Source organism: Nannospalax galili, unplaced genomic scaffold (assembly GCF_000622305.1).
Source record: "Nannospalax galili isolate Female #2095 unplaced genomic scaffold, S.galili_v1.0 scaffold667, whole genome shotgun sequence".
In the NCBI taxonomy this organism is placed as follows: domain Eukaryota; kingdom Metazoa; phylum Chordata; class Mammalia; order Rodentia; family Spalacidae; genus Nannospalax; species Nannospalax galili.
In genome coordinates, this window is record NW_008358387.1 from 2292320 (window position 1) to 2300873 (window position 8554).

At 47.4% G+C, this 8554-nt stretch overlaps 1 protein-coding gene and 1 pseudogene across 1 annotated transcript in view; one reads left to right on the forward strand and one right to left on the reverse strand.

Annotated features, from left to right (window-relative positions):
* The window catches only part of Ccnjl (cyclin J like), a 59806-nt gene that overhangs the window by 10326 nt on the left and 40926 nt on the right, over nt 1-8554 (reverse strand). The gene's annotated exons all lie outside the window — the stretch shown is intronic.
* Nucleotides 2348-2701, forward strand: LOC103724550 (annotated as a pseudogene).

Below are 8554 nucleotides of genomic sequence, written 5' to 3' on the forward strand. Positions count from 1 at the left end.
TTAAAAACAAAATTTACTTAGTTTACTTTGTGTGTGTGCGTGCGTGCCACACCTAAGCCTATGTATGTGCACCAGGTCTATGTCTGAGCCATGAAGTGCATGTCGGCGGCTGTGAGCTGCCAAGGGGGTGCTGGGAACTGAACCTGGGTCTTCTGGAAGAGCAGCCAGTGCTTGTGCTCTTACTGCTGAGCCATCTCTGTAGCCCCCATGGGCTACATTTTCGAAGTCTTCAATTCCACAGAAATAATGAAAGACAAGAACAACACACATCTCTGGTCCTCCACCCAGACTGCTGGGCTGCAGCTGCTATGCCACATTTATCCTGTTTCTGTGCGTTGTATGGAAAGACTGACTGCTGGACCATTTCTTAAGTTACTGATGTGACATGGCACCCTGAGCACTCAGGCATCTACTCTTGAGGATGTTTTTCTACACATCCTAAGATGTTAACAACAGCAAAGACAGAGCCATTAATGCAGTAACATAGTCTGTTATTTTGTTTGTTTTTGAGACAGGGTGTCATGTAGCCCATGATGGCCTCAAATTCACTATGTAGCTGATGGTGGACTTGAACTTCTGGTCCTCCTGCCTCTACCTCCCAAGTGCTGGGATTACAAGCATGCATGAAATAACACAAGTTAATATTCAGTGCATATCTGACTTGCTCCAGAGGTTCTAAAAATGCATTTAATACCCTTTTTTGTTTTGGATTCAGGAGTCAAATGTGGCTCACATATGGAGTCTAATATTTCTGCAGTCCTGTTTCTTAGTGTGTTTTTTGGGACACCAAGTCTTTAGAAAAATGCGAGTCTAGCTCACTTTTAAAATGTGCCCCATTCTGGATTGGCCAGATTTTTTTCCTTGTAATTAGGTACAGCTTGAACAGTGGATAGAACTACAGAGGCGAAGCTTGGTCGTCCTTGCTGGGTTATACTGGGATTTACAGACATAGTCAATGTGTCCCAGCAACAGAAAAGCCAGGTTGTATTGGTTGGCTGAAGTGGGGACTGGGATCTCGCTATTCTTAAGGTCGTCCCCTTCCCTGTCAGATTCACAAGTAACCTATGAAGTTGAGGTGACACCCTGACCTTTGTCTCACTGGCTTGGCATCCACAGACAATGCTTTCCTGAATAAATGACTACACTGGGGCTGAAAAGGATATTTGGAAAAATGCTATCATTCCATCTGCATTTTTCTTTTTGGTGTTTTTCATTGTCCCAAATCCAAACAGTTAAGAGTCCTCTTAATACATTTCTAAGATTAAAAACAATCATGAGCCTGCAAAAACTCACAGCAGGGCTCAGAGGCTGGTGCTCAAACACTTAAGCTTTATGTTGCTGGTGGGGAGATGTGTAAGCATAATACCTCCTGTGTCGCACCTGCACACCTGGCTGGCTGAGTGGTAATTCCAAGGATGGTGTGCAAAGAGCTGGACTATTCATGGGAGGTCATGGCTACTGAGGAATAAGGGCCAACTAATTACTAGAATTCCAGTCAAGTGGCTCAAACTCCTTCCTTTTTTCTTTTATAAAATTTTATTTACTTGCTTTTTTGAGATAGGGTCTCATCCCAGGTTAGCCTGGAGTTCACTGTGTAGCTTAGGCTGGCCTCAAACTCATGGCAATCCTCCTGCCTCAGCCTCCCAAGTGCTAGGATTACTATACTGGCTTGGTCTCAACTCTTGAGGCCACTGTCGATCCAGTTTCAGCAAGGAGGCTCTCAGATGAGATGGAACTTGGCTTTTCCTTCCCTTCTTCCCTCCTTCTCTCTCTGGGATGGGGGTGTTGGGGTAAAGCAGAATTTTATTATGTAGCCCTGAGATCATGGCAATTCTCCTGCTTCAGGCTTCAGCTTCCCGAATGCTGTGCTTACAAGCTCTCTCTCTCTCTCTCTCTCTCTCTCTCTCTCTCTCTCTCTCTCTCTCTCTCATGTGTTATGTGTATGTACATGTATGCAAATGGGTGTGGCGTCCCAGAGGTCAACATCAGGTGTCTGATCTGATCAGTTGATCTCGACATTATTTTTTTGAGACAGTCTCTCACTAAACCTGGAACTTGTGAATTAGGCTAGACTGGTTGGCCAGCAGCCCTCAGGATCCTCTTGTCTCTGCCTCCCCTGACACCCCAGCACTGGGATAACAGACATGTGCCACACTGACTAGTTTTAACTTGAATGCCAGGTAGGAATCTAAGGTCCTCATGCTTGTATAGCAAGCAGTTTATCTACGGAGCCATCTCCCCAGCCCCAGCTTTTTATAGCATTTTAAAAAAGACTGTGGGCTCCATCCTCTTGGAGGCCAAAGCAACGCGGTTGAAATGGCAGTGTTCTACGAGGGAAACTTACACCATGAGCCTCCTCAACAAACCCAAGAGTGCTATGACCCCAGAGGAGCTACAGAAGCAGGAGGAGGAATTTAACACAGGTTCCCTCTCCGTGCTCACATAGTTGGTCAAGAACAACACACAAGTACTCATCAACTGCCAGAACAACAAGAACCTCCTGGGCCAGGTGAAGGCCTTTGACAGGCACTGCAACACGGTGCTGGAGAACATGAAGGAGATGTGGACCGAGGTCCCCAAGAGTGGCAAGGGCAAGAAGAAGTCCAAGCCCATCAACAAGGACCGCTATATCTCTAAGATGTTCCTACGAGGGGACTCCGTCATTGTGGTCCTGCAGAACCTGCTCATCGCTGGCAAGTAAGAGGCCTCCTCCCATCAGAACCTGCTCTGCTCCCGACCCTGCAGAGATCTGCCCGATGCCATGGGAATAAAGCCCTGTGTTTTTGTTTAAAAAAAAAAAGACTGTGGTTAAAAACTAGAGCCACAGAACAGCAAATTTACCATTTAAAAACGTACAGATCAGTGGCATTAAGTACCTGATAATGGTGTGCAGCCGTCACCACCATTGGCCTCCAGAACCCATCACCTTGCAAATCCGAAACTGTCCCTATGAAACACCCCTCATTCCCACCGCCCCAACCCAGGACAACCACCGTTCTTTCTGCCTCTATGAATGGGGTGTCTCTGAAGACTGGCTTGTCCTTGCAATCACACCACAAGACTCCAGACTTCTCTGAATTAAGGCTAAGAGACACAACACTTTAGTTTCAGTTGTAAAAAACCCAACTCTTTACTTTGGAAAATTTAAAATATGCTAACAGAAAGTTAAAAAAAAAAAAAAAGAGGAAGAAGAGAGGAAAATGTTGTAATGAACCTCCATAAACACATTACTCAGCTCCAACAGTCACAATATGTACATTGCCTCTGAAAAATTTTTGGGGCTGGAGAGATGGTTCAGTAATTAAAGAGAATGTACTACTCTTACAGAGACCTAGAGTTCAGTTCCCAGCACCCAATTTGGGCATCTCACAACTGCCTGTAACTCCAGCTTCAGGGTATCTGCTGCCTCTGGCCCCTCTTGGGCACCTGTACTCACACACACATACCTACCTACACACACACACATTAAAATACACCTTTGCAGGCATGATGGTATATGCCTTTAATCCCAGCACTTAGGAGGAAGAGGCAGGTGGATCTCTGTGAGCCAGCCAGGGCTACAGAGTGAGACCCTGTCTCAGAACAAAACAAAACAAAAACCAAATTTAAGGGCCAAGTGTGATGGCGCATGCCTTTAATCCCAGTACTAGGGAGGCAGAGGCAGGCAGATCTCTGTGAGTTCAAGGCCGCCAGCCTGGTCTAGTGAGTTCAGGCCACCTGGGACCCTGTCTCATAATGACCAAAACAAAACAAAAAACTTAAAAACGTAAACACAGAATGAGATTCTAAGAAACTTCATTGATTTGCCTATTCCTGCTCTTCAGGGCCCAGCATTGCCCTTTCTTAACTGGTTAGGCTGCACCCAGCTAAGTCCCAGCTTTCTTTAGTAGCTGGCAGGATGCCTGTTAACATTTCCCATTCAGTGTTACCTGCTGCCCATTCAAGTGCTGAGCCTAGGCTCAGAGGAGGCCAGAGTTTCCGGGCTAGAGAACCAGGTTTTAAAGCAACAGCTGGTAGCCCTCTTCCCTAAAGAAATGTAATACTTTTGAAAACAAGCAAAGCTGCTCTTCAAAAGAATACTTTTCTCTTTTTAAATATCTCTCCTCGCTCTTCTGAGAATGAGGACCACAATTTGATCAGGAGTCAGAACCCTGTCTGTGGCCACCTGGCACAGCAGCAGCAGCCGGCTGCCCCACCCTACATGGAATTTATGAGGATGATGGGGAGGTGGGTCAGAGCAACAAAAAAGCCCCAGTGTCATCTTGGCTTTGCCTGGTCCCCAGGTGGGTCTGACATCTTCCCAGGTGAATGAGGGACGTGCCAAGCCACAGACGCAGGGACCCCATGTGGAGTGAGAAAGGTCTAAGGAAAGGCCTTTTCTTCCCTCAAGGTCACAGCCTTTGCTGGGGAGAATGAAGTCAGGGTCCCAGGAGTGGCACCGCCCAGGCAGGAGAGAACTTACTGGGGTCAATTCTTCTTTCCTCAGATTCCTCCCTCCTCAGAGGAGAGATGTGGTCACCAGGAAGGGAATAACTCAGCCAGCTTTATTTATGGCAGTGGATGGAACCTGTGAGCAGAGAGAACCCATATTCTGGTGGACACCCTCCCTGGAGGCTCATGTCTCCCATCCCCAGTCGGTCCAGTTATCCTTTGTGTGAACCTGGGCATTCACCTGAGAGCTGCTGCCCTCCAGGACTGTGGGGAGGGCTCAAGGGGCATCCGAGGGAACGTAACAAAGGATCCCTGGCACACTGGATGTGCCCGTTGGTGAAAGCAGCTGTTTTAACTGAATGTTGTATTCTCTCTCTGCACCTCAGAACCGGCAACTTTAAGAGTCCTGTCAGCGGGACACAGAAGAACTGCTAGTGTGGTGGCTGATGTCAGAAGACATTTTCTTACATGTTCTGAAGAAGGAGTAGAAATCATTCCAACAAAAGCCTCCCCAACTTTCAACTCCATCCCACTGGGCCGGCTGCACTGGGTAGGCAGAGTAGGTATCACAATCCCTCTAGCCTCCTTCCTCAGGTATGAGACTTTTAACTCAGACCAGCCAGTTGATAACTACAAGGCCCAGAGGGTGGGAGCGAGGCAGAGGGCAGTGATGAGTTTTAGGCTTTTCCTGGATCCCCTGTCTCCTCAGGAGTGGAACTTTTCCTAGTCACCCAGCTGGTTAGGAGAGGTGGAGCATCTACCCAGCAAGATGTGAGCTCCGGGAGGTGGACTTTGGTTCTGGGCTGCACCCCAGCCTGCTACATAGTAGGCAGCCCCTGCACCACACATCACTGTCCTGCAGAGAAGCAGGATTAAGTCTAGCAGCTTGCCCCATGAGGCTGGGGCCTACATCTGTCATGAAGAACAGAGTGCAGCATCTGGGCCAAGGTTAATACTCAACCAATAGCTTTTCTTTTCTTTCATAAATGAGTAAATGGTTCCAAAGTCCAGAGCTTTCTATACCACAGGCACAGGCCTCATATCCAGTCCAAGGCAACCCACAGTTTTCAAGAGGACACTCCTATGGGTAACAGGCATCCCATGGGCATGGGTGTCAGACCAGATGCAGCCTCTTCTTGTCCAGCCACCCTGAGCTCCACAAATACTCTCATCTTCAATTTCCCTTATGCTAATGAGCAATGGAATTCCAGAGCCTTTCTAGGAAAGACCATTATAATCAATGGGATTTAGCTTTTTCTTCCAATGATAGAATTTAAATCAAAAGAGTGACTCTACTAAGATGCTTTCTGTAATAAAGGTGCCTTAAAAACAAACAAAAACCGATGCCTGACATTTTTTATCTTTTGTAGCTGCTGGAGGCAGGAAGGAAAGGTACTTCCTATTCTTCCTCAAGGGAGGCACGGCTTATGCAGGCAGACAAGCAGCTTTCCAGGAACTGGGGGAGAGATGTGGATAATATGGCAGAGAAGCTGATCAGACAACAGTCCAGAAACCATCTCGAGGACATCATGCTCTGAGGAGGCTGTTTTACCACACAGCACTGCACAGGGGGCAGAATGCTCTCATGACAACCGCTGCAGGTTTTACTGAGACTCAGCCACTTTAAGCCATGTGTTCTTGGCTGTGTCTCAACTTCTTGGGTCTTCACTTCTTTGTCTGTGACATGGGGAATAATGGGACAGAACTGAGGTGACAAGCCAGGTTAATGTGCTCAGACATTAACCTGTTCACACCATTAACCCTGGTTAACGGAGCCACTCTAGACCCTGATTCATTCAGAACTAGACCCACAATCAGTCACAACTACAAAGACAGGCTTCTGGATGGAACCCGAAGGGGACAGAGAAAGCCAGGGGCAAAATGAGAGAAGCCTCCCTCTACGACAGTGTTTGTTGGTCTTCAGGGAAGAGAAGAAGCTGTGACGACCACAAGGTTCAGGGAGTACCCCAAACCCCACAGTTCCTAGGGGTCTGCTGCAGCTGGGTACAAGATCTCTGGCCCCTGTGAAGATGCTGAGGTTAGGAATGTCCTGGATGAACAAACCTCCAGTACCAGCCATACCAGGGTTGAAAGGCTTGCTCGGCTTGCCTGGTATGAAGGTGGACTTGGGAACCCTGTGCGGCTGGGCTGCCTTCCTCCCTTAGGAACAAAGAGAAAGCTCCCTCTCTCTCCCCTCCCTCTCTTAATAGCAAAGCTGCTTAGTCCATGGCTGTCTCCAGTGTGTGTGCATACAGTAGACTGGATAAATAATACATGAATGGACCAACAGGAGGATGGGCGGAGGAGAGAGGATGTTTCCGACAGCCTGAATCAATTCCTGAGTCCAGTTCTAGACAGCCTAAGGTGAGGCTGTGAGTCAATGAGTGACTGTTTTCTTCAGGAGGAAATTGTGGAAATGCCTCCCGGGTTGGTGGTGGCATTCAGCCATCTGGGTCACACACGGGCTTCCCTTCTCACTTTGAGGATGTCCCTGACTCAGGATGCAGAAATAGGAACAATGACTTCACACAGTGGCTTCAGCCAATCCCTGGTTCCACTGCATCCTACTTTAGAAGTGACCCAAATAATTCCAGTATCTGAAATAGAGGATTGTGGGACAGGATCCATTTGTCATGTGCACAACCAGCACTAGGGCCAGGGTGGGGCAACTGCTTTGTGTGGGAGAAGTGTCCTAGCCTGAATGAAGGGGTCATTGCTGAGCAGAATGCTTGTTCCTACTCCCAAAGACTGCATCTGGACTGAGTCTAATGGGGCTGGCAAACAGCAAGCGTTTCTAGTTGTAGAGCCAAAGTGCAGGCACTACAGAGGCCCTGAATCCTTTGTTCCAACCTCTCCTGGGAGCAGGGAGAAGGAAGGGGGAGGGCATCCATGGCCAATGCTGCCAAGGTTAGGAGGGGAGCTTCCCAATAGAGCTGGTCCTGAGGGCCAAATCAGTCAATGTGGCTCTATGGCTCAGAAAGCAGAGGACTTAGGGGTTTGTACAATCTGTCTGCTGACTTGGATCTGCTGACTTGGGTCTTCCTGGTACTGCCAAGCTGGGAGGTAGTCGGTTTAAAGGCCAAGGCTGCTGCTGTACAGTGGCTAAGACCCACGAAGCCATCCCAAGTCACCCTGGCTCCCCATCCTGCCCACCTCTCTTCTTACGAGTATCCTTTTTACACAAGTTCCCTATTTCCTGAACCTTATTTTCTTCTCTGTACACTAGGGAAATTACACTGCCTGCCTCATAGGATTGGTTTTGGGAATTAAGTGAGTAAAAATATATAAAAAATAGAAACACGAGCTGGGGTGGTGGCCCATGCCTTTAATCCAAGCACTAGGGAGATAGAGACAGGTGGATCTCTGTGAGCGTGAAGCCAGTCTGGTTTATACAGCAAGTTCCAGGCCAGCTGGGGCTACAGGGAGATGTACCTAAGAAAAAATAAAATAGATAAAAATAAAAATTAAAAAACATTTCCTAGCATGTAAACGCTCAATAAATATTAACAATTCTATTTTGTCATGGAGGCAAGTTTTACCCTTCATCTCCATTCTAATTACAGGAGAAAAATATAATAAGGCTACACATCTATTTCCCCCCAACTTCTAATTTTCTACAAGAAACAAGACCCCTCTTCCATAAACGAAAAACATCTTAAATTCCTCAGAAGGCAAAGTCCTTACTGTTCAAGGGAATCTAGAAACTAGAACTGACAAAGTAAAACTGTCATAGTAGCTTCCAGAATGGGGGTCTTACTCCAGTCCAGGGATATCTGCCATAAACCTGCTTTTTCAAATGCCCACAAGTCAGGAGTCATCAGAATTTCCTGGAAGAGTCCCTGAAACCCAACCAAGCCAGTGACAAAGAAGAGACTTTTCCTGTCTAGACATCAAAATGTTTGCAATTAAAGGTAAGATGTGGAGATGGGAGGGGCGACACGGTTTGAAAGACAACCTCAAAGATCTAGAAGAAGCCGGGGCATGGTGTCACACACCTTTAATCCCAGCACTTGGGAGGCAGAGGCATGCGGATCTCTGAGAGTTCAAGGCCAGCCTGGTCTGCAAAGCTTCTAGGCCAGCTGGGGCTATAGAGACCCTGTCTCAAAAAGACCAAAAAAAAAAA